This window comes from Heloderma suspectum, chromosome 7 (assembly GCF_057233095.1).
Source record: "Heloderma suspectum isolate Gila_16-S chromosome 7, 16-S_ref, whole genome shotgun sequence".
Classification (NCBI taxonomy): Eukaryota; Metazoa; Chordata; class Lepidosauria; order Squamata; family Helodermatidae; genus Heloderma; species Heloderma suspectum.
Genome location: NC_139464.1, coordinates 100,103,109 through 100,126,913, shown reverse-complemented (window position 1 = coordinate 100,126,913; position 23,805 = coordinate 100,103,109).

Genomic DNA, 23,805 nt, shown 5'->3' with positions numbered 1-23,805 from the left:
CCTATGTAAATGTTTACGTAACCTATCACGTCTGACTTTAAAAAAAAAACCGCGCATACGCAAATGGTGGCGGCTACGGCCGCCGCCATTTGCGTACGCGCATTTTTGTTTTTTTTAAAGTCAGACGTGATAGGCTACGTAAACATTTACATAGCCTATCATGGCTGACAGCAGGGATGCAAATGGCGGCGGCTACGGCCGTCGCCATTTGCATCCCTGCTAGCCAGCAGCCGGATGTCTGGCGGAGCAGAGCCGGCCGGCCATGGTTCCGGGGGGAGGGAAGGAACGCCTCCCCGCCACCATCAACATAATACGCGAACAGGTAAGTGACTTTCGTACTTCCCTAAAAGCAGATCCACGAAACGGTAAGTGACTTTCGTACATCCCTAGTGGCAGATAGCCTTGCAGTGCTTCTTGGGCAGTCGCCAAGCTGTCCTGTAGTTCCCATGGCATGGCTTGCATAGGTAGGCAGTGTTGACGGCTTGTCGATTGCCTGGCTGGAGGTGAGTCTATCCTTCCCTAAAAGAAAGACAGAATTAGGGCAAAGAGGCTCAGGAGGAGTAGCAGGAAGGATCAGCTGAAAAGGAGCAAAGAACTAGGGATGTTAGAGAATTCCGCCATGGATCCCAGGGGGGCCAAATTCCAGTGAATTCGGCCCCCCGGAATCCATGGTGGATCAGAGCCCCCTGCCCCTCCACCCCACGAAAACCCCGTGAAATGGAGCCTACCTGGCTGTGGCTGCGGCTCCGGCGGTGGTGGCAGTGGTGGCTTCGGCTGCTGCCAGGCTGCTGCGGACGCAAATGCTGTCCTGAGTAGGGGACACCATTTGCGTCCCTATGGTAGCCCTTGACACAGGAGAGGCCTTCTTGTCAGCAACACACAAGAACAAGTGAAATTGAGCAAGTCTTTTCTTGTCCACATCAAACTCAGTAATAGCCTATCCTGACTCAACAACTACTTGTCTACAGGAAGCACAATTATATATGTATTCTCTCTAATCCTACAACTACTTACTTTTATTGCTCTATGGACATTATTACTCTAGCCCTGCAACTACTTACCTGCACCATAGACTTTCATCTGGATTCTGTCAAAACTTTCTATTATTATTATTACTGTTGTTGTTGTTGTTACTATTTACATTTCTATACTGCCCAATAGCCAGAGCTCTCTGGGCAGTTTACAAAGATTAAAAACATTAAAAATACAATATAGGGAGATTAAAAACCATTTACATAAAAAAACACATGAACAGACAATATACACAAAAGAAACATATATCTAAAACAACTTCAAACAACAATCCAAAAAACAAACAACCATAACCATAAGACATTCCAGGATCGATTAAATCCCCCCACCATCAACATAATCTGCAAAAGGTAAGTGACTTTTGTACATCCTTAGTCAGTGTCCTTGAACTATACCTACTGAAACTCATCCAGGAGAACAGGACAAGGCTGTGCTCTGGATACCATATGACATCCAGTCTGCTCCTGAACATACTTACTTTGCTCTGTGAGCCTTTATCCTGATCCTGCAGGTACTTACCAGTATCATCCAGTGAGCATCCATCCTGTTCCTGCAGCTACTTACCTTATTATGTGACCTTTCATCCTGGACCCTGCAGCCACTGTATTGCTCCTTTTTGTCTTATCTTGAAGCTACTGACTTGAATAATGTGGTGTTGTAACAAGGATAAATAAAATTTATAGTTGCTGCATTTACATTGTTCCCTGTATTCAACACTGAAATGGTGCTTGGGTAGTATGAAAAGGCCAGGTCATGGAGGTGATGTTAACCTCAGATGGAAAGAAAGGAAAGTGGTAATATAGTAATCAGTTTCTCTTCCTCCTCCTGTGGGACATGCTCTCAGTCCCACATCTATGGGCCTACATAAATTCCTCACTGGCTACACCATCTATCTACCATAATAGTTGTGCCCTTCTGAAATGTCCCAGGACTTATTTACAGAATCTTTATCCCTCTCATAGAAACACAAGAAACTTCCTTATATGGTTTCAGATGGTTGGTCCATCTACCCCCAGCATTGTTTACAGTGACTGGGCAGTGGCTCTCCAGGGTTTCAGCAGGCAGCTTTCCTTTCTAGCCCTACCTGGAGATGCTGGGGATTGACCCTGGGACCTTCTGCATGTAAAAGCATGTGCTCAACCACTGAGCTACAGCCCCTCCCCTTCTCCTTACCCTACACTTCTGGGGACGACTAGGAAAGCCAAATTACATATGCATCTAGTTGCTCCAGGTTTATCACCAGGATTACATTGACCCTAAAATAGCCAAAGGATCAATAATTGACACCAGCTACTGAGTTAAGGAACATTTCAGTTTGTTTTTGAACAGAATTTACCCAGTTTGCACCTTCTGGAACTGAACACAGACTGAAATGCAATCTGTGGTCCAGGTCCATACATTTCCATGTTTGCAATGTGATTTCCAGAATAAAAAGAAAAGAAAAGGAAAGTACATACATTAGAAAAATATGCATGAAAATGTATATATTTGAAAAATATATACAAGCACTCCTTAACAAATGGGAGAAAAACATGTGCATTTAAAAAATGCAAACAATTGATGCATACATTTGGGAAAATGCACATGAAAATGCACACAAAATTTCATGCAAAAAGAAAAAAAACACCCCTCAAAGCTTACAGTCAAATACAGACAACAGTTGGAATGAACTTCAAGGTGGAATTCAGAGAACCTTGATGAACTCAAGTTTTGCTGATTCACTTTATTTATTTATTTATTTATTTATTTCTATACTGCCTCATACCTGAAGCTCTCTGGGTGGTTTACAAGAATTCATTAAAGATACAGCAACAATATTACAAAAATATGACCTTGTGATAAAAACAGTCTAAAAATGTTTAACACACAAAATTTCAAACAATGGAGAGAGCAATCCTATGTAGGGATATACGAAAGTTCCACCACAGATCTTGGGGAGGCTGAATGCCAGTGCATTCGGCCCCCTGAAATCGGTGGCGGAACGGCCCACCCCCCTGCCCCCCCGGTACAGGACTTACCTTGGGCGGCTCTTCCTGGCTGCGGTGGCGGCGGTTTGGCGGCGGCGTCTGCGGTGGCCAGTCTTCCTACCGGCTGCCGCCACCGCCATTTCCAGGTTAAAAAAAAAAAAAGTGATAGGCTACGTAAAGATTTACGTAGCCTATCACGGCTAGGTTTTAAAAATCACCGTGATAGGCTACGTAAATGTTTATGTAGCCTATCATGGCTGACTTAAATAAAAACAAAAACGCGCGTACACAAATGGCGGCAGCCATGGCCGCCGCCATTTGCGTTCCTTATTTTTTCACATCTTAGTCAACGTAAACATTTACATAGACTAAGACGGTGAAAATAAGGGGAATGCAAATAGCGTAGATGCTATTTAGCGTAGATGCTAGCGTAGATGCGTAGATGCATTCCCCTTATTTTCGCCGTCTTAGTCTACATAAATGTTTACGTGGCCGTACGCCATGGCCGCCGCCATTTGCGTACGGCATTGTTTTTTTTTAAAAAAATCAGCCGTGATAGGCTACGCAAATATTAATGTAGCTTATCACAGCTGACTGCAGGGACGCAAACAGCAGCGGCTACAGCCTCCGCCATTTGCGTCCCTGCTAGCCAGCAGCCAGATGTCTGGCTGCTGGTGGAGCTGGCCGGCGGCTCCGCAGAATTGCTGCGGAGCACAGCCGGCGGGCCAGGATTCCAGGGGGGGGGAGGAATGGAGCACCTCCCCCCCAGCGAGGATTCCAGGGGGAGGGACAGAACGCCTCCCCCCCACCATCAGCATAATCCCCGAGAGGTAAGTGATTTTCGTACATCCCTAATCCTATGGCTGCTGGACAGTGGCTAGATGGCCATAGGCTTGTTTGGTTCTGGGAACTAACCTCAGACCATGTGTTCCAAGGTCGGTTCCCAGAAAACCGCCTCCTCACCTCTCTTACCTCGTAAATGGTGCAGAGCATCCCCAGGCTCCGCGCCCAAAGAGCAGCACTGAGTGGTGTGAAAGGGGGCGTTCCTGGGGGCAGGGAGGGGCGGGGAGCATGGAAGTGCTGGTATGACACTTCTTATGCGTTGTCCAGCCTTCCCCACCCCCCAAATCCTGTGGCTAGACAGCCAAAATCGGCCATCTAGCTGTGAACGCAGGGCAGCCAGAGCACGGAAGAGAGGCTCCCCTCCATACTTCACCCTCCCTGCATTGGATAGTTGGTCATCTCCGAGTTCTGTGGCACCTGAAGAATGCTAGTACTATGCTGTGGGTGTGTGGAAAAGTCCTTCCCTTCACTTTCCTTGAAGAAAGTAGCATTGCTACCACAAACGTCCAACTGAAGACTCTTAACAGAAAACGTATATAGTGAGTATATATATATGAAGGCCTTGTAGGCCCCTTCCAACCCTACTATTCTATGAGGACTAAGCAGTTTGTGAATTCCTACACAAAATGTCCTGATCCATGCCTCTTCCAGTAATGTGAAGATTGGAACCATGTGATTTCCCATGTGATTTCCCCTTGGGATTTCAATTTTTTTTTAAATATTCTGATGCAGCCATGTGATTTCATTTTTTAAAAAATAGTCTGATGCAGTTCTTGGCAGTTTAAAGGTATCAAATAATGGTTTTAAATAACTATTTTGATTTTAATCTATACACCTAAGCATTTATTTTGGGCTGTTCTCCTCTTGTTTCATTTTGGGAATTTACTTGAATTTGGGATTTCAAAGCAAACCTCCAAAATAGAGATGGGCGAACGACTGATGTTCGAAATTGTTAGGATTCTCTGAACATCATCTCACCCGTTGTCTCATGCCTGGTTCCTGTTTGCATTTGTGATCACTGCTCACTCTGTGCAAATGGAAAACTTGTGCAAATCAAGCAGTGATCAAATGTCAAATTAGTGCAGAGTTCCCCAAGTTTGAACAAATTTCCTCCATAGACTAAGGTGGGGCTGATTCAGTCTACATTAGAAAATTTGCACAAAATCAAACTGGGAAAGTTCTGCAAATCAAACACGAGCACATGTCCGGCAATTTGAGAACATTTTTGGCAGATGTGTGCTTGTGTTCAGAGCTTTGAAAATGCATGCTCGCATGTTTTGTGATCAAAAATGAAATGCTCATACATCCCTACTCCAATAGGACATAAAATGAGAGCAACAAATGGATCCAAGGGAGAAGAGAGGGAGTTTACAAGATGTCTTACCATGTCTTTCTCTTTCTTTCAATCTTTTGTTCTCTCTCTCTCTCTTCCTCCTCCTCCTCCCTCCCCCCCTCTTCTTCACTTTTAAAGCTATTGGCTTTGCCAACAGCTTTGGTGGTGCAGAGGCCACCACCACTATTTTGCTAACATGTTCAAATAAATATTGGGGAGGGGTGAGCTCCTCTTTACCCCCATTGTAAGGTGTCTGAGGTCATATACAGATAAATACATTATATGTAATTTCTGCCATTTAAACTGTTGGCTCCCTAGTTGCCCATGACATCTCACACAGCTTGTTTGCCTTCTGCAAAGTCTGACAAGGGATGTAGAGCCTTCAAGAATGATCCCCCCACTTTCTGTTTGACCAGGAACTTGATTTGCCAACACTGCCTAGACAAGCCATAGTGGCAGCTTCTCCCCCAGCCTCACCAGTATGTCCTTTCCTTCCATAAATAGCACATTCTCACCATACCCATTTTATCTTCCCACCCAGCATAGTATCCCACTCAGTTCCCCCATGTCATTAGTTCTCATGACTCTGTACATATCTTTATGCTGCGATAGCTAGAATGATCCCCAATAGATTAGAAGAGTGTATTTACCTCAGCCACAGTGGCAATATTTAATATATATTTTCCCCTGTAGTGCAGGGCAAGTGCTTTGCCTACTACATCTAATCTCCAGTGGTGTTGTGTGTATTACGTCTCTTTTTTGCTCTCCGCTTGTAGCAATAGCAGCAACCTGGCGACATCGGGGACTTCTCTTGCTATTTGGGATCACAAATTCTGCTTCTATCTGCTTTCACTACCACCAGTCAGAAGTAAGGAAGCCAGTAGCAAGCAACTGTCTCTGAAGGGTACAGCATTTAACACTTGTATCTATGTGATGTCATTTTCTGAACTCCACGGGGATTTCAAGTGGAATGAAACTTTGCTAGAAGAGAAAAGGGAAGGTCCATTGAAATTCAAGGAAACCATCTGGGACTTTCACAACGTTTCACACTAAGTGGGTTCCACTGCTCTTGATGGCCTTCTTCCCTCTGCCAATCCCGATCCTGCACACCCCTACTAGATACACACACACATGCATATAAAATATGTGTTTTAGGATAAAATGCATACAATAAGTTAAAGACTGAACTCAAAGGGCTCTGGCTGAACCAGGTTATGTTGTCTGTCCTTTCCATCACTGTTTTCTGGTATAATACAATGGCCAAGAATAGTAAGGCAGAAAGTTCCCAGTTCAGACCTTACTGCCGTTGCCCCCCCCCCCCAGCTCATGAAGTATGCAAAAATCATCTCAGCCTTTTCTTCCCTACTGCAAATATGGGGATAAGGAATTACTAACCGACCTGCTGTTGGAAGAAGTACTGAGATAACGCATGTGAAGTACTCTGAACACTTGAAATGCATTATGTATATGCTAAATGTGGTGGTTATTGCTTATGCTATACAGAAAAGTGTTTATTTCTTTACATTTCCAGCACAAGCACACCACCCCAGAACTCCCAATTTGACCCCATGCCACAGATATGAAAGTAAACTTTTCTAACTGACTAGGAGAAAATGGGGGGCTTTTCCCTTCCCCTCCCCTCAGGAAAGAAAACCTGAGGTACAAGAAAGATTATCTGCTTCCAACAAATGGGGTGATTTCCCTGGCTGTGTAACATTGTAAAAAACAAAACATTATGTGGGCTTTGTCTTTCTATTTGATTAATGGGGTCCATGGCTGGAGTTCTCCTGAACACCCCCAAAATTCTTGGAGCCTACCCTGGTTCCACTTAATTATGGCTGGACCTACACTTACTGCCTTTTTTCGCTGTAATGAGGTTTCGCCGCCCGCCTTTCACACTATGCAGTAGCGGCCTCGAATTGGAACCAGAATTTCCCACTTCCGTGCTCCCACTTTCAATACCCTAATATCCCGGTATTTCCCCTTAATGTGCTCTGATTTTCTGCCTTTGCTACCATATCCAGTCATAGTCCCCTCCCCCAACTGTCCATATGCAGCGGTGTTTGTATTTCCCTCCTGCCCATTCACAGCTCTCGATGGCCCCATGTCGTTTTCCAGCTACCGATCGCATAGCTTCCTCATCAGCCCCCATTTCCTCAGCGACAAGCAAAGGGCTGGATGTGCGCATGCTTGTCTGATCTCGGAAGCTAAGCGGGGTTGGTCCCAGTCAGTGGGAGATGGGAGACCGCCTGAGAATTAGGCTTCCTGCACTGAGCAGGGGGTTGTTCTATCACTTCAAATGAGAAGCTTCACAACTTTGAAGCTTCAAAGATCATGCCTCAGTTGGGGGGGGGGAAGCATTGTGGAGAAGCCCCGATTCTGCAAGGATAACACCTTAATTTTTTTAAAAAAACATCCGGAGTGGGGGATAGGAGGCGGTAAAACTTGGTCTCATTTGAAGAGATACAAAAAACCCCTACTCCATGCAGGAAGCCAGATTCCCAGGCGGTCACCCATTCAACTACTGACCGGGGCCGACCCCACTTAGCATTTGAGATCAGAGAAGCATGCACAGGAAAACAGCAGGAAAACAGCCCAGCGCTCAAGTGTGAACCGAGTTTGCATATTCGATGAAGCACTGCAACGGGGAAAATGGATGAGTGTGAATAATCATGTTTTAATGCGAGAGCGTTTAACCTGACGGGACACCGAATTGCAATGGTGGGTGCAATGTAGATCGGCCCTATGATAACTTGTAGTCACTGTGAAAAAAGAAAACTCTTCACACTATAGCACATAATATCAGGATCTTCTCAGTTCAGATATTTCTGTGCCTGCCTCCTGTTTAACAATCTTGGCCTTTTCAAGGAACATTCACAATGATTTTTCACCATTTGTCTGTATTCATATCATTCTTCTATCCTTGAAGTCTATTTGAATGTTGATGTACCTCCACAGGTTAATAAGGCATGGATATCCCTGCAATTGCCTTGTGCCAGTGTACCTGTTATGTGGCTTAATAGTCCATGAGGAAAAGGAAGAAAGGGGGAGTGAAAACGACAGTAAGTTGGTGAGGCTGGGGATAATGAGCTACCAATTACTGCCGGAGAACACAGTCACAGAAATATAGTAATTAAATGTTCTGTCTTGTTAAATTAATTGATCACAATGGGAAACGGGCACTCTGAAAATGGTGTGCTGTAATATCTTATTAAAGAAGGCCTTCTACAACAAGTCGCATTTGCATTTGGCTAGCTGTGGTTTTGTATTATTCTTACAAGAGGTTTTCCTTCTGAAAAGAATTCTGCAGTGCAACCAGGGACTCTGCTGTCCCTGCCTTTTGCTTGATAGGCCTAGGGATGTACGAAAATCACTTACCTTTCGCGGATTATGCTGATGGGGGGGGAGGCACTCTATCCCTCCCCCCGGAATCCTGGAGGAGGGGAGGCGCTCCATTCCTCCCCCTGCCCTGGAATCCTGGCCAGCCAGCTGTGCTCTGCAGTGATTCTGCGAAGCCGCCGGCCGGCTCCGCCAGCAGCCGGACATCCAGCTGCTGGCTACAGGGGCGCAAATGGTGGCGGCCATAGCCACCGCCATTTGTGTCCCTGCAGTCAGCCATGATAGGCTACGTAAATGTTTACGTAGCCTATCATGGCTGACTTAAAACAAAAACAAAAAACGCGCGTACGCAAATGGCGGCTATTTGCGTTCCCCTTATTTTCGCCGTCTTAGTCTACGTAAATGTTTACGTAGACTAAGACGTGCCAAAATAAGGAATGCAAATGGCGGCGGCCATGGCCGCTGCCATTTGCGTATGCGCATTTTTGTTTTTGTTTTTTTTAAGTCAGCCGTGATAGGCTACGTAAACATTTACGTAGCCTATCACGGTTTTTTTTAAAAAACACCTAGCTGTGGTAGGCTACGGAAATCTTTACGTAGCCTATCACTTTTTTTTTTTTAAAACTGGAAATGGCAGTGGCAGCGGGATCCAGTCGGAAGACTGGCCGCCACAGCCGCCGCTGCTGCACCACCGCCAGAGCCACCGCCGGAGCCGCCGCCAGGAAGATCCGCCCAAGGTAAGTCTCGTCCCGGGGGTGGCGGGGGGGGTGGCGGGCCATTCCGCCACCGATTTCAGGGGGCCGAATGCGCTGGCATTCGGCCTCCCCGAGATCCGTGGCGGAACTTTCGTACATCCCTAGACAGGCCATTCCATTCTCTTCTACTTTTCTCTCAGAGACAGGCCAGTGTGAGAGGCTCAGAGCTCATCCTTAGGATATGTTTTTGTTGCCAGGACTGAGTGCTGGGAACATGTGAAGCAACAAAGCACATTTCCCTCACAACCACTATCGCTAAACACCTGGGATTAGAAGGCTGGACTTCCGATCCAGGGAATATGTCTCCCAGTCAGGCTTGCACTTTTGTCTTAGTCTTTTTACACAATCAGTTACTGGTCGCAAAATACCCCAGGGAATGAAAGCTATTATAGGTGCTTCTATGGATTTAGATGTGGCCTATGCTTTTCTTTTATGGAAGTATTAAGGGTGGTGTGGGGAGTTAGCACGGGTTGTCTTGCCTTGCCTTGCACAGTAGGGATTAGTTAGCTTGCATCTGCCATTTTAAGCTATGCTTTCTGGAGAGCATCTTTCTGTAGTATACCTGTGTGTAGGGATGGTAGAGAATTCCACCACGGATTCCAGTGAGGCCGGATTCTTTAGAATCCACCCCCCCCCGGAACCCGTGGTGGAATGGCCTCCTGCCCCCCCGCAGAATCCCCTTGGATGGAATTTACCTGGGGAGGATGCGGCAGATTTGGCGGCAGTGGCTCCAGAGGCAGTGGCTCCACTGCCGGCGGCTGGTCTATTTGCCAGCCACGGCCCGGCTGCTGCAGCCGCCATTGCCGTCCTTTGAGCTGTGATAGGCTACGTAAGAATATACGTAGCCTATCACGGCTAACCCCCCCCCCCAAAAAACCCAGCATACTGCTACGGCAGCTGCCATTTGCGTTCCCTATTTTTCGCCATTCTAGCCTACGTAAATATTGATGTAGGCAATTACAGCGAAAAAAAAGGAACTGCAAATAGCGTAGTGGGCGCTATTTGTGTTCTTCCCCCCCCCACTGTTTTATCCTACGTAAATATTTACGTAGGCTTTTACAGTAAAAAGAAAGAAATGCAAATAGCGCCCACTACGCTATTTGCGGTTCCCTTTTTTTTCGCCGTAATTGCCTACGTAAATATTTATGTAGGCTAGAACGGCGAAAAATAGGGAACACAAATGGCAGCAGCCATAGCCGCTGCCATTTGCGTATGCCATTTTTTTTGGGGGGGGTTGGGCATGCTGTGATAGGCTACGTAAATACTTACATAGCCTATCACGGCAGCCTGGAAGGATGCAAATGGTGGCCGCTATGGCGGCTGCCATTTGCGTCCCCAGCAGCCCGTCCGCGGCCAGAAGTCCGGCTGCAGACAGCCCTGGCCGGCTGCTCCGTGGAGCCGCCGCGGAGCAGAACTGGCCAGGCAGGATTCCGGGGGAGGCGCTATTTGTGTATGCCATTTTTTTGGGGGGGTTGGGCATGCTTTGATAGGCTACGTAAATACTTACATAGCCTATCACGGCAGCCTGGAAGGACGCAAATGGCGGCCGCTATGGCGGCCGCCATTTGCATCCCCAGCAGCCTGTCCGCGGCCAGAAGTCCAGCTGCAGACAGCCCTGGCTGGCTGCTCTTTGGAGCCACCACGGAGCAGAGCCAGCCAGGCAGGATTCCGGGCGGGGGAGGACCGGATCGCCTCCCCGCCATCGAGGATTCCGGGGGGAGGGATGGAGCGCCTCCCCTCCCCAGCGGATGCCCCGACTGGAACCAGGTACGTGATTCATACATCCCTACCTGTGTGATACACTGAAGTGTCAGATACGGTGTGAATTTATAATAGTGGCTGCTATATGCCATTTGGGGTAGGCAATCAGTGGAACAGGAAGACTTAGGGTCAGGCTCTAAAAATCAGGCCACCATTTCAGATTTCAGGGAGCGCATATCATGAGGGGTGTGTGTGTGTGTGTGTGTGTGTGTGAGAGAGAGAGAGAGAGAGAGAGAGAGAGAGAGAGAGAGAGGCAAGATTCACAATGAGTTCAAAGGACCAGTTTTGAATGAAAGCAGTGTATTTAAGACTGTTTGTTGTGGCTATAAGTTTAGGTGAACCTTCTTAATAATCACATATGCTTCATTTCACCTCAGAATGTCTGAATGGAGCTGCTGGTAAAAAAATAAAAAATGAGAGTGCTGTCTTGTCTTGTCTTGTGCTTGAGGTAGTCGCAACTTATAAGTCCCCCCACCTCCCCAAAAGAGAGGAAATGCATCACCAAAAAAGAGGACAAAACAGGACTCTGATTTGCATAAAATTGCATATGCTAATTTATATGTGTAGGGGCAAGTTTACAAATAATTATTATAATTTAAATAGAAATACAGTGCATCTCACTAGGGATGGGCGAAATCACCTGTCCTGCATAGCCGCCAGACCCTGTTTGGTGCACGGGGCGGCCCTCCAGACAATCCACAGGTGCACAGCGAGGGTTCCTGGCTCCTTTTCTTCCCATGAGCCTGCCTCTGCCATGCGTCAACCCCTCGTGCTCTCCTTGCAAGGAAGGAAAGCGCGAGGGGCTGCCGCCACTGAACAGCCATGCCTCCCTCTGCCAGTGCCCAGCAGAGAGTGGTGTGGTTGTTCAGTGGCAGTGGCAGCAGCTGCAGGATGGGAACCCTCCGGCTTCCATCCTGCCAATGCCACTGAGCAACCATACCACTCCCTGCTGGGCACCGGCAGAGGGAGGCACAGTTGCTCGGCAGCCGCCGCCACTGCCCCTCATGCTCTCCTTCCTTGCAAGGAGAGCGTGATGGGTTGACAGGTGGCAGGGGCCTTTTCCGTAAAGGCCGACTTTATATAAATGGCAGCCATAAAGATGCCCATTTATTCAATATTACAGGCGTAAATGGTCTTTTTATTCCATTTACGCCTGTAAATTGCCATAAATAGACCTCTTTGCAGCTGTCATTTACATAAAAAGGGCTTTTACAAAAAAGGGCAAGCCACCATTCTGTGCACAGTGACAGCTTGGCAGAGAAGCAGGGCCTGCCATGCTTGCCCAACTTAGTTGGGCAAGCACAGTGGTCTGCGGACTCTAGTCTGGGGGCTGAATTGGCAGAAATCTGCTGAGCTTGAGCCCCCAACTGGAGTCCACTACCATTCTTACATCTCATCATATGTGACCAGGTGGCCTTCTGTCCAGGTGCTGTTGATGGGCAGCTTCAAGGCCCAGCTCTTCTGTCTTGTGACTCTTTATCTTTATACCAGACTTCAAGCAGACAGCCCATTCAACAGAAGTCACCTTCAAAATAGAGGACAGTCCTCTGGTAGCCTTCAAAGAGAGGACTGTCCTCTGTAAAAGAGGGCACATGGCCACCATAGCTTGAGGTGGTGAAGCCTCACTGCAGACACCGTACACATCACGCTTGGAGAAAGGAGCCAAGGGCAAGTGCTAGATGCACGACAGAGCTTTAGGTTGCAGCCCTCCTATGCACAGTTACCTGGACGTAAGTCCCATTGGGCTCAGTGGGACTTACTTCTGAGTAGACATGTATAGGATTGCATTGTTAGGGTGAATGCAGCTTACCTACTATGTGGTAACTGTGGGGAAGCCTCACCACTGGATAAGGGCACTAGCCTGTACCACACATAGAATGCATGGCAATCAATCAATCAATCAATCAATCACATTTTCACTAGGGATGTACGAAAGTCACTTACCTGGTCTCTCAGCTTGCTTCGCGGTGGGGGGGAAGCGCTTCGCTTCTCCCCCCGAAGTTCAGGCCGGGGGGGGAGGTTTCCCACCTCGCCCGGCCAAAATTCAGGCCGGGGAGAAGCGCCCCATCTCTCCAGCCACGAACTTCAAAAGAAAAGTAAAAAAAAAAAAGCCCCGTGATAGGCTACGTAATGATTTACGTAGCCTATCACGGCTAGATCTGCAAAGTCAGCCGTGATAGGCTATGTTAATCGTTACGTAGCCTATCACAGGGGTGGTTTTTTTTTTTTACTTTTCTTGTAATGGCGGCGGCGGCAGCCGGTCAAAAGACCAGCTGCCACCCCCGCCCCTGACAAAGACCTGCCGAACCGCCGCTGGGACCCGCCGCTGGGAGCGACATTCATGAAAGGTAAGTCCCATCCCGGGGGGGGGGGGCGGGGGGGCGGAGAATTTCTCCCCAAACAACCTTCGGAGGACCGAATCCATTGGCACTCGGCCCCCCGAACTTTCGGGGAGAAATTCTCCCCCATCCCTAACACTGATACAGATGTCCACTATATTGTCCTTTAGTTTCAGCCCAATAGAATGCAAAGCCTTTTGAGTTCACTTGGAGTTTATTTCTGTAACTGTGTGACCATTCAAGATCTGCCTTGGCTTCTCTCTGAGAGAGGAAAAAGGAGAAGTTGCCAGTGTACCCTCTCCACCATCAGTCTGTCAGGTCCTTAACAATTGCATCTGTCTTCTCTTCTCAAATAAGCAGTTTGTTGTTTGCTCCAGCAGTAGCTCCCAAGATGGTGGCTGCCAGAGTAAAAACACATGGCTCCCATTCCAATGATATTTATTTATTTCATTTATATTCCACCTCCCTCCAAGGAGCTCAAGATGGTGTACCTGGTCTCTCCCCCACCCCTTTTATTCTCACAATAATCCTGTTAGACTGAGAGGTGGTGTAGCAGCCATATCGGGGGTCAGACTAAGTAGCCTCATGCAGTCTCATGCTTCATGTTCTTGCTGAGCTCTTGCTCTCTGAAGTATATGTTTGTAAGCTGACGAGACACAGGAATTTCTTATCTTGTCAACAAAGGCTAAGGTCATAGAATTGTATATCTCGTTCTCTTCTGTTCTCTGCTTATCATGGCTACCTTATAACCCATTTCTTGTATTATAAACAATGGTGCTAGGAGAAGAAATGTTAAAGACTGCAACCCCACAAGGGAGGGAGAGGAGGAGCCGTTTCCTATGTGTCACAATATCTATAAAAACAATGTGCTGATGTAAATCGGGGCTTCTGGCTCTTTGGAAATGATTCCAGCCTTAAGCCCTCATGTTAAATAAAGAAACTCTTTTTCCTTCACTCCGTGGTCTCTCTGACTCTGAGTTCTGCAACAGTGGTGTCTGGCCAAGTCACCCAGAAACCTTCATGGCCAAGTGGTAATTTGAACCCAGGTGTCTCCAATCCTTGTCCAACATTCTAACCACTACACCAACACTCCAACACTACCCCATCTGCAACCAAAAAGTGTCACATCATGGGCAGTGGCTTCTTTTCCTTCCTGGTTAGGGTGTGAGGAGGGCAAAGCCCATAGGAAAGAGCCCATTGAACCCAATGGGACTTGCACCAAGTAAGCATGCATTGGCTTGGGCTGGAAGCCTTTCTTGTGGCATATTCATGAAAGAGGCAGAAGACATGAAACAGAAGATGGAGAGAGAGGGAGAGAGAGAGAGAGAGAGAGAGAGAGCGCACATGTGAGAGAAACAAAGATGGAATATACCAGCCAAAACATTGCCTGCAGTCCTTTAGTATTTAGTTGTCAGCGCTAAGTAAGAAAGGGAGAATACAAACTTGAGGTGTGGGGAGAATATCAGATTTACATCCAGTTCTAGACTACAATCCTACTCAAAATTCAGTGATGGTTGCTGCGTTAAGATCTCTTTCAGGCATATCTGACAGGATGAAAAGCTGTCAGAGATTGATTCTCACTTGTTGCTGAGGACAGAACAAAAAGTAATTGGCTTTAAGATGCAGCAGAGAAAAATATAAGTTAATTTTGAGAAAATGGAACAAGCTGGCAAGAGAGGATGTGTTATCACCTCTGCTGGAGATATTCAAGGCTAGCCTACTGTATGAAGGACTCCCATGGGACAATGAAGTCAATTCTGTCATGATGCACTGGAATGCAAGGCACATTCTTTCTGGTCCTAATGATTCAGCTGAGAAATGCTACATGCCATACAGGAAAAGACACAATATACATAGCTTAGTGGAATTGTTAGAAATAAAAATGCACAGCAATTCTGATTTGCTAGGTGGTGAGAATAATGAGTACAGTTGTTAGATAAAATATACTTTCCATTGGTGATTTTGTACTAAAAATGATCAGGTCCTTTTCAGGAATACAAGCAAGCATGAGGAAGTGTGGATAACCAGTCTCTTAGGCTGTCATTCTATACTCATTTACTTGGAACTAAGTCCCACTGAGTTCAATGGGACTTACTTCTAAGTAGACATGTATAAGATTGACTGTTTAGACTATTAGGTTGGATCCAGACTTAGTCAAGCTTTGAGGAGACACATGGAAATCAAACGGACAAGTTAGTCACGACTACCTGAAGTCCCATTAATTCCAGTGAGTTTACTCTAAGTATGACGAAGTCTGGATCCAACCCATGGTATGGAATAAAGTCCAGTTGTAAGATGGCAAGCTTTCCTATTTAAAAAGAACAACACTCTAGGACTTGTGGCTTTGAGGAAGATTCTGAAAGAATATTCCCCCTTTGCAGAAAACACAACAATTTGTTTTTGATTTTTCTGCACTTGGACAAAGATGTCTCCCAAACTCACATTATGTATGCCCAACAGATATTTTTAGTTTATTTATATAAAATATTTTACCACACATTTCCACCATATGTGTTAAGACTTCAATGCCCTTAGAAGGGCCACCATTTTATAGTACCCTGAAGAGGACCTCCCTGCAGTAACACCTGTGATTAATTTAATGTATGAAGTTATTCTGCACACATGCTTTTCCATGAGAATAACAGTAGGCTTAACTGATTATTTAACAGCAGTTTGATCAATGTACCTGTGACATGAACAATGCTTGTACCACAACTCACACAGTGTGTCTCTGAATAGCAGTTGCTGGGGACATGAGTGGGAGGGTTTAGTTGGCCACCATGGGAACAAAATGCAGGAGAAGACAGTTCTTCATCTGATTCAGCAGAGCTCTTAAGTTCTTAAGTAACTGGTTACCTTAGGCCAGATTCAACACAGCTCTTCTTATGTCTTATTACAGTTAACTCTGATGTTCCTGCATGGACATTGTTTATGTGAAGACAATAAGAGTAGTCCCAATAGATATGAATTTGAGAGATACTAAGGTTTGACTTTGGTTTGACCAAGGCTTCACCCAATGATTGGGGTCAAATAACATTACCAATGGAAACATATGACAATTCTAAGCAAGCATTCCATTGGTCTTTCAACATGATCCATCCAACCAACCATGTAGATTATTCTGCATACCATAGGGGGCTTCAGGGTTCTGCTTCTCAAACAGCACCCACCCAGCATCTGCCACATGGAAACCTACTTTTAAAACAAAGGTGTGGAGAGGCTTTCAAAAGGGCTGGGAGTTGGAATGGGGAATTGTTGTTGTTCAGTGGTTAAGTCGTGTCAGACTCTTCGTGACCCCATGGACCATAGCACGCCAGGCCTTCCTTTCCCGGAGTGTGCTCAAGTTCATATTCATTGCATCACTGATGCTATCTAGCCATCTCATCCTCTGCCGTCCCCTTCTCCTTTTGACTTCAATCTTTCCCAGCATCAGGGTCATTTCCAGGGAGTTTTCTCTTCGCATTAGGTGGCCAAAATATTTGAGCTTCAGTATCTGTCCTTCCAATGAGCACTCAGGGTTGATTTCCTTTAGTATGGACTGATTTGACCTCTTTGCAGTCCAGGGGACTCGTAAGAGTCTTCTCCAGCACCACAGTTCAAAAGCATCAATTCTTTGGTGCTCAGCCTTCCTTATAGTCCAGCTCTCACAGCCATATGTTGCTACTGGGAAAATCATAGCTTTGATTATACGAATCTTTGTCAGCAAGGTAATGTTTCTGCTTCTTACTATGCTGTCTAGGTTTGCCATAGCTTTCCTCCCAAGGAGCAAGCGTCTTTTAATTTTATGGCTACAGGCACCATCTGCGGTGATCTTGGAGCCCAAGAAAATAAAATCTGTCACTGCTTCCATTTCTTCCCCTTCTATATGCCAGCAAGTGATGGGGTCAGATGCCATGATCTTAGTTTTTTTAATGTTGAGTTTCAAACCAGCTTTTGCACTCTCCACTTTCACCCTCAACAAGAGGCTCTTTAGATCTGAGGTTGTTGATAATTGTCCCTGCAATCTTAATTCTGACCTGTGATTCATCCAAACCGGCGTTTCTCATGATGTACTCTGCATATAAATTAAATAAGCAGGGCAACAATATACAGCCTTGTCATACTCCTTTCCCAATTTTGAACCAATCGATTGTTCCATGTCCGGTTCTTACTGTTGCTTCTTGACCCTCATACAGTTTTCTCAGGAGACAGGAAAGGTGGTCTGGTACTCCCATCTCTTTAAGAATTTGCCACAGTTTGTTGTGATCCACACAATCAAAGGCTTTAGCGTAGTCAATGAAGCAGAAATAGACATTTTTCTGGAATTCTCTTGCTTTCTCCATGATCCAGAGAATGTTGGCAATTTGATCTCTAGGTCCTCTGCCTCTTTGAAACCCAGCTTGTACTTACAGTAGTTCTCGGTTCACATACTGCTGAAGCCTAGCTTGTAGGATTTTGAGCATAACCTTGCTGGCATGTGAAATGAGCACCGCAATTGTACGGTAGTTTGAACACTCTTTGGCATTGCTCTTCTTTGGAATTGAAATGTAAACAGACCTTTTCCAGTCTTGTGGCCACTGCTGAGTTTTCCAAATTTGTTGGCATATTGAGTGCAGCACTTTAACAGCATCATCTTTTAGGATCTTAAATAGCTCAGCTGGAATACTGTCATCTTCGCTAGCTTTGTTGTTAGTAATGCTTCCTAAGGCCCACTTGACTTCACTCTCGAGGATGTCCGGCTCAAGTTCAGTGACCACACTTTCATGGCTATCAGGGACATCAAGACCTTTCCTGTATAGTTCTTCTGTGTATTCTTTCCACCTCTTCTTAATCTCATCTGCTTCTGTTAGGTCCCTGCCTTCTTTGTCCTTTATCATGCTATTGTTCAAATAAATGTTAGCATAAGTAGGGATGGTGAGGGCGTCTGGTTGGAGCCTGAAAATCAGTGATTTATTGCTGGTTTGGCAGTCCATGGATCCCCAGGCTTGCCTGAGTCAGCGCACGCCAAGTTGGGCAAGATTGCAGTTTTCTGCAGCCTGTCAACCCTTCATACCCTCCTTCCTTGCAAGGAGGGAACCAGAGATTGGCAGGCAGAGGTGGCAGGAGACCTGTACTGCCCACCTACCCTTCATTCTCTCTTTGCAAGAAGAGAATGAGGGGTTGGTGGGCAGCATTGGGGACTCCTGCTGCCACCACCTGCCAACCTCTCATGTTCTCCTTCCTTTCAAGGAGAGAACGAAGGGTTGGAGAGTGGCAACAGGGACTCTGGCAGCAGCCTTTTTGCACAAAATGGTGGCTAAGCTTTCCATAAATCCCCATTTTGCACAAATGATGGCCATAAATAAGGCCATTTACACAAAATTACTGGCAGAAATGGTCCAATTAGCCACCACATGCCAAACAGGGTTGGGCAGCTGGTAGAGGTTTGGCAAGTGGTTCCTGAGGTGGTGGCAGGTGAGTTCTGCCATCCCTAAGCAGAAGTGGCTGAATAAGGCTTGCCTGGCACCTACATTGTATTCTTTCTAGGGATGGCGGAGAATTTCTCCCCGAAACTTGGGGGGGCCGAGCGCCAACGTGTTCGGCCCCCCGAATAAGTTTCGGGGAGAAATCCTCCGCACCCCCCCGCACCCCCCCGCACCCCCCCTGGGACGGGACTTACCTTTGCCGAATGTCCCTCCTGGCGGCGGGTCTGGCCGGCGGTTCGGCGGGTGTTCGTGTGAGGCGGGAGCGGCAGCTGGTCTTTCGACCAGCTGCCGCCGCTGCCATTCCAATAAAAGAAAAAAAAAACGCCCCCGTGATAGGCTACGTGACGATTAACGTAGCCTATCATGGCTGACTTTGCAGATCTAGCCATGATAGGCTACGTTAATCGTCACGTAGACTATCACGGGGGCGTTTTTAAAAAAAAAAAAAACTTTGAAGTTCGCGGCCGGGCGAGGCAGGAAGCCTCCTCCCCGGCCTGAATTTCGGCCGGGCGAGGCGGGAAGCCTCCCCCCCAGCCTGAACTTCGCGGGGGGAGCAGCGAAGCGCCTCCCCCCCACCGCGAACAAGCTTCGACGACAGGTAAGTGACTTTCGTCCACCCCTAATTCTTTCCAGCCCCAGGTGAAGACCTTTTTTATTTTCCCAGGCATTTTAGCATTTCAGCTTTCTAGACTTTTAGCTTTGCTATTTTAAATCTGTATTTTACATAGGGATGTTAGAGAATTCCGCCACGGACTACAATGAGGCCAGATTCTTTACAATCTGGCCCCCCAGAGTCCATGGCAGAAAGGAGCAATCCCCCCCTGCCACACCATGAAATTTCCCCGGGACGGACCCTACCTTTTGTCGGCCATCCAGTCCATCCACTGCCCTGGTCTGCGGCCGCCATTTGCCTCCCTACTTTAGCCATGATAGGCTACATAAGTATTTACGTAGCCTATGACAGCAAAGAGCAGGGACACAAACAGCATCTGCTACACCATTTGTGTCCCTGCCTTTTGCAGTAATAGGCTACTTAAATATATACGTTGCCTATCACGGCTAACGCAGGGATGCAAATGGCGGCCGCTATGGCGGCCGCCATTTGCAGCCACAGCCCGGCAGCGGACGGAAGTCTGGCTGCAGGTGGGCCTGACCAGCGGCTCCGCGGGCTTGCCATGGAGCGGAGCCAGCCAGGGAGGATTCCGGGGGGAGGGACGGATCACCTCCCCCACACAGGGGATGGCCCCACCAGAACGGGGTGAGTAATCCGTACACCCCCAATTTTAAATCCCTGTGTCAGGGTGGACACTGAGCCCATAGAATCCCAGAGTAGTTCTGATGCTGAGGAAGAGCAGTCGCTCCTTCAGGAGAGGAGTGCGCTCCTTTTTTCCCAGGACCAACAGCTGATGGAGATTCCTCCCACCCACATTCCTAGTTTAGGAAGCAGTCCAGGGAGTGACTCAGCACAGATAGCAGACTGGGGGGGATGCGCGGCGCAGACGCAGAGAGCGGCGCCAAATGGTTCGCGCTCAAAGAATGGTTGCGCCCAGAGGATCCAAGGAAAAAGGGGAGGGATTCTCCCTAGTCCTTATATTCAGGGGTCTGCCAGTAATTGCCTTTCAAACGGGGACCAACTGTTCCAACTTAGGGCATAGGGATGCTGCTGCTCAGATCTAAGTGCTACCTGTAGAGTTATTAAGTTGTAAAAGAAGAATAAAGCTTTGAAAAGAATCCCTTTGTCTGTGTCTGGACTTGGCTACTGGATTAGACTGAGAGAGCCCTCCAAGGAGCCCTTGACACCCTGCATTGCTGCTAGGTTTTATTCTGGTTTTATTGTTATACTGTAGTTTTAATGTTTTTTATATATTTATATTGTTTTATTGTGTGCTCTTTGGTTTTAATTTTTGTGAACTGCCCAGAGAGCTTTGGCTATTAGGCAATAAATAAATAAATAAATAGACTGAATCCAGAATGTGAAGGGTTTGGCAAACTTTACAGAGTCATAAACAGATAGTCCCTTGGCTAAGCAGCAGAAATATCAATCAGCAGAGGAAATTGTGTCAGGCTTGCAACAGAATGAAACCACCACAGGTACTACTGCTAATGCTACTAGTCTTTTTATACACAATCGCCCCACCACCCAAGCTCAACAGGAAATGTATTCAGCTCCCCCTGGCTGCTAGGCAACATTCCCTTCTTGTGATGCCTGTTTACACATAAAGCTCTGTCTGTGATGCATCCAGAGCTGTTAACAATTTATTCTGTGCTCTGAGTGACCCTTGAAATTGCACCTATTAAGTACTAAAAAGTCCAATAACAAATTAACCCTTAGTTTTCACCTTTTGTGGGGGCGGGGGAGCGTGATTCCCTGCCATTGTTATTCCAACAAGAAAAAAAAGGGGGAAATTCAAGAGTATCCCTAAAGTAATTATTTGGATTCCCCTGTGTATTCATAATTCTGCCAATCAGTGCTACTGGTTTGGGCTTAATATCACTTGAGGGAAGTGAGATTATAGGCTTTCATGTTACTGACAAATTTTACACAGATTGATTTCTGTTCTCTAAGCCATGTGTAAAATTATGCTGTGTAATCGTAGCATTTGTGGTCTCTCCCCTAATGCACCAAGAGACCCGCAGGCCTTAGAATGATGATAATTATTAAGAATATTATTTTAGCAGAATGGAAACAGCATGAAAATACACACTGAGCCTAATGGCAGCACAATCAATTAGTGCTTAACTCCTCTCTGACTATATTTAGTGGAAGGTTTTTCTTTTTAAAAAAATGCTGTTTATTTTGTTGGAGTGTTTTTTGTTGTTTTTACTGATTTTCTTGTATGCTCTCATATTCCATTCTGGAACCCTGCTGCTGTGAACATTAAATTGTCTCGTAATGCTTCTTGAAAGCACTCTGACTTATGGAAAATGAAAACAAAACCTACTTTCTGACTTTAGCAAACTACATTTGTGCTTTTTTGAAAAGAGTAGGACATAGAAATGAGACACATCTTCCTCTAACTTTCTGTACCACAAAAGCATTTGTAGGAAAAAGAACCCAGGATGGGGCAACACAAATACTGCTGGTTGGATATAATATTTATTTATTTAAAATATGTGCAGGCTGGATATGTTGGGGGGCGGAACAGTGAGAGGGGAAGGCACTTATGTGTCACAAAACAAAAGAGAAAAAGTTCTGAGGTGCCTGGGGTTTTTTTTTTTTTTATTCTGCCCAACGTGTTTCAGATTTTCTTTGGATGAATCAAAAACAATCCTTCCTATGCTTCTTCCATCTTGAAATGCTCCATTTCTTTTTTGTTTTGTGTATAAAACCATAATACTTAAATTAATAACTATTAAAAAGCCCTCCACGCATACAGGGCAATGGATGTGGTGACGGGGGGAGGGGGCTGGAGCACTCCTCTCCTCATGTATTCTTTTAATATGCAAAGAAGAATGCATGAATGGATCCCTATACTTATACCTGGCAAATATTTCCAAAAACTTAATGTTTTGTTTCATAAATTCTTTTGGGGTTTCTCTCCACCAAGAATATCTTTAAAAAGGATGCAACTTCTAATTAATGGAGGCGGGTTTGGTTTTCCAGATCTAGCTATGTACCATCAGGCCTATATGCTGATCTCTACTTAATTTTGGTCTTTTCCACTCAGATTAGATTTTCCACCTTGGTCAGTGCTGGAAACTTCTTGTCTGGAGCCTCTCTTTAAATGGATGGCATTAGGTTCTCAGCATATCAAGGTAGACAGAGCTCCTCCCACAATTTTGGGAGTCAGAGAAGTTTGGAGTATAATGTCATGTCAATTTCAGTTTGATCCATTTTCCCATGCTAAACCGACTTTATGGGGAAATCCAGATTTAAGAATTGGCAAGAAAATGTTTTTATGGCGGATCTGGACAAATAAAATGATATTTACCCTGGATCAATTAGTGGGAGTTGATGATGAGTTTTTGTTTTCAACTTTGTGAGATCAATTTGATTTTCCTACTACAGCAGAATGGCAGTACTTGCATTTGTTGGTGTCTAGATTCGGTCCGGCTGCTTTTACTGCTTCGGAGTCTCCTTTGATATTGGAAAAACTTATTGAAGCTGATCAGATATATCGACCCATGATCCATGTTTACAAATATTTATTATCAATGAATAAATATGATGCAGCAGGAATGGAATAGGAAATTGGAATGTCCTATTTTGTTTAATCCATGGACTGCCATCTTGGGGTCTGTATTGGACATTTCAATGGATCTTCGGTTACACCTTATTCAGCAAAAACTTTTGTTTCGGGTCTATTGGATACCACAGCATCTTTTTAATAAAGGTTTGTCTAAGTTGGCTAACTGTTGGAGGTGTAATGCAGTCAATGCTTCTCTTATTCATATGTTTTGAAAATGCGCAATGGTTGCCTCCTTTTGGGAGGAAGTTATTATACAGATACATTTTGTATTGAAAAGCTCTTTAATATTTGCTGATGTAAATGTTCTTTTAAATTACTTATCTGCTTCTTGGAATGTAACCCACTGTCAGCGTAAATTGATTTTTCATGCCCTTTTAGTTGCTAAAAGACTGATACTACAATATTGGAAGGATAAAAGCTCACCACCTATAACGCAATGGACTGAAGACTTAACAACACTAGTAACATTTGAAAGAGAGGTATATAGGCGAAACTTGCAGATGGACTTAAAGTATATGTGGATATTTGTTCTGCTTTTACTGAAGTCTATATGCAACCTATTTTTTCCTTTTTTTCTTTCTCGAATATTGTAATATTTGAAACTGAGGATATTGGAACTTGTTGTATTTTCATTTTTATCTTGTTCTATATTTTTTCTTTTGTTTTGTTATGTTTTTGGTTTGTTTTGGTTTGTTAAAATTCACAATAAAAATGGGGGGGAGAAGAACGCATAAAGGGGGCTCAAGAGAACTCTGAATTCAGTTCTTGGTCCTTCAGGGGGAGTGGAACCCTGTCTTAGATC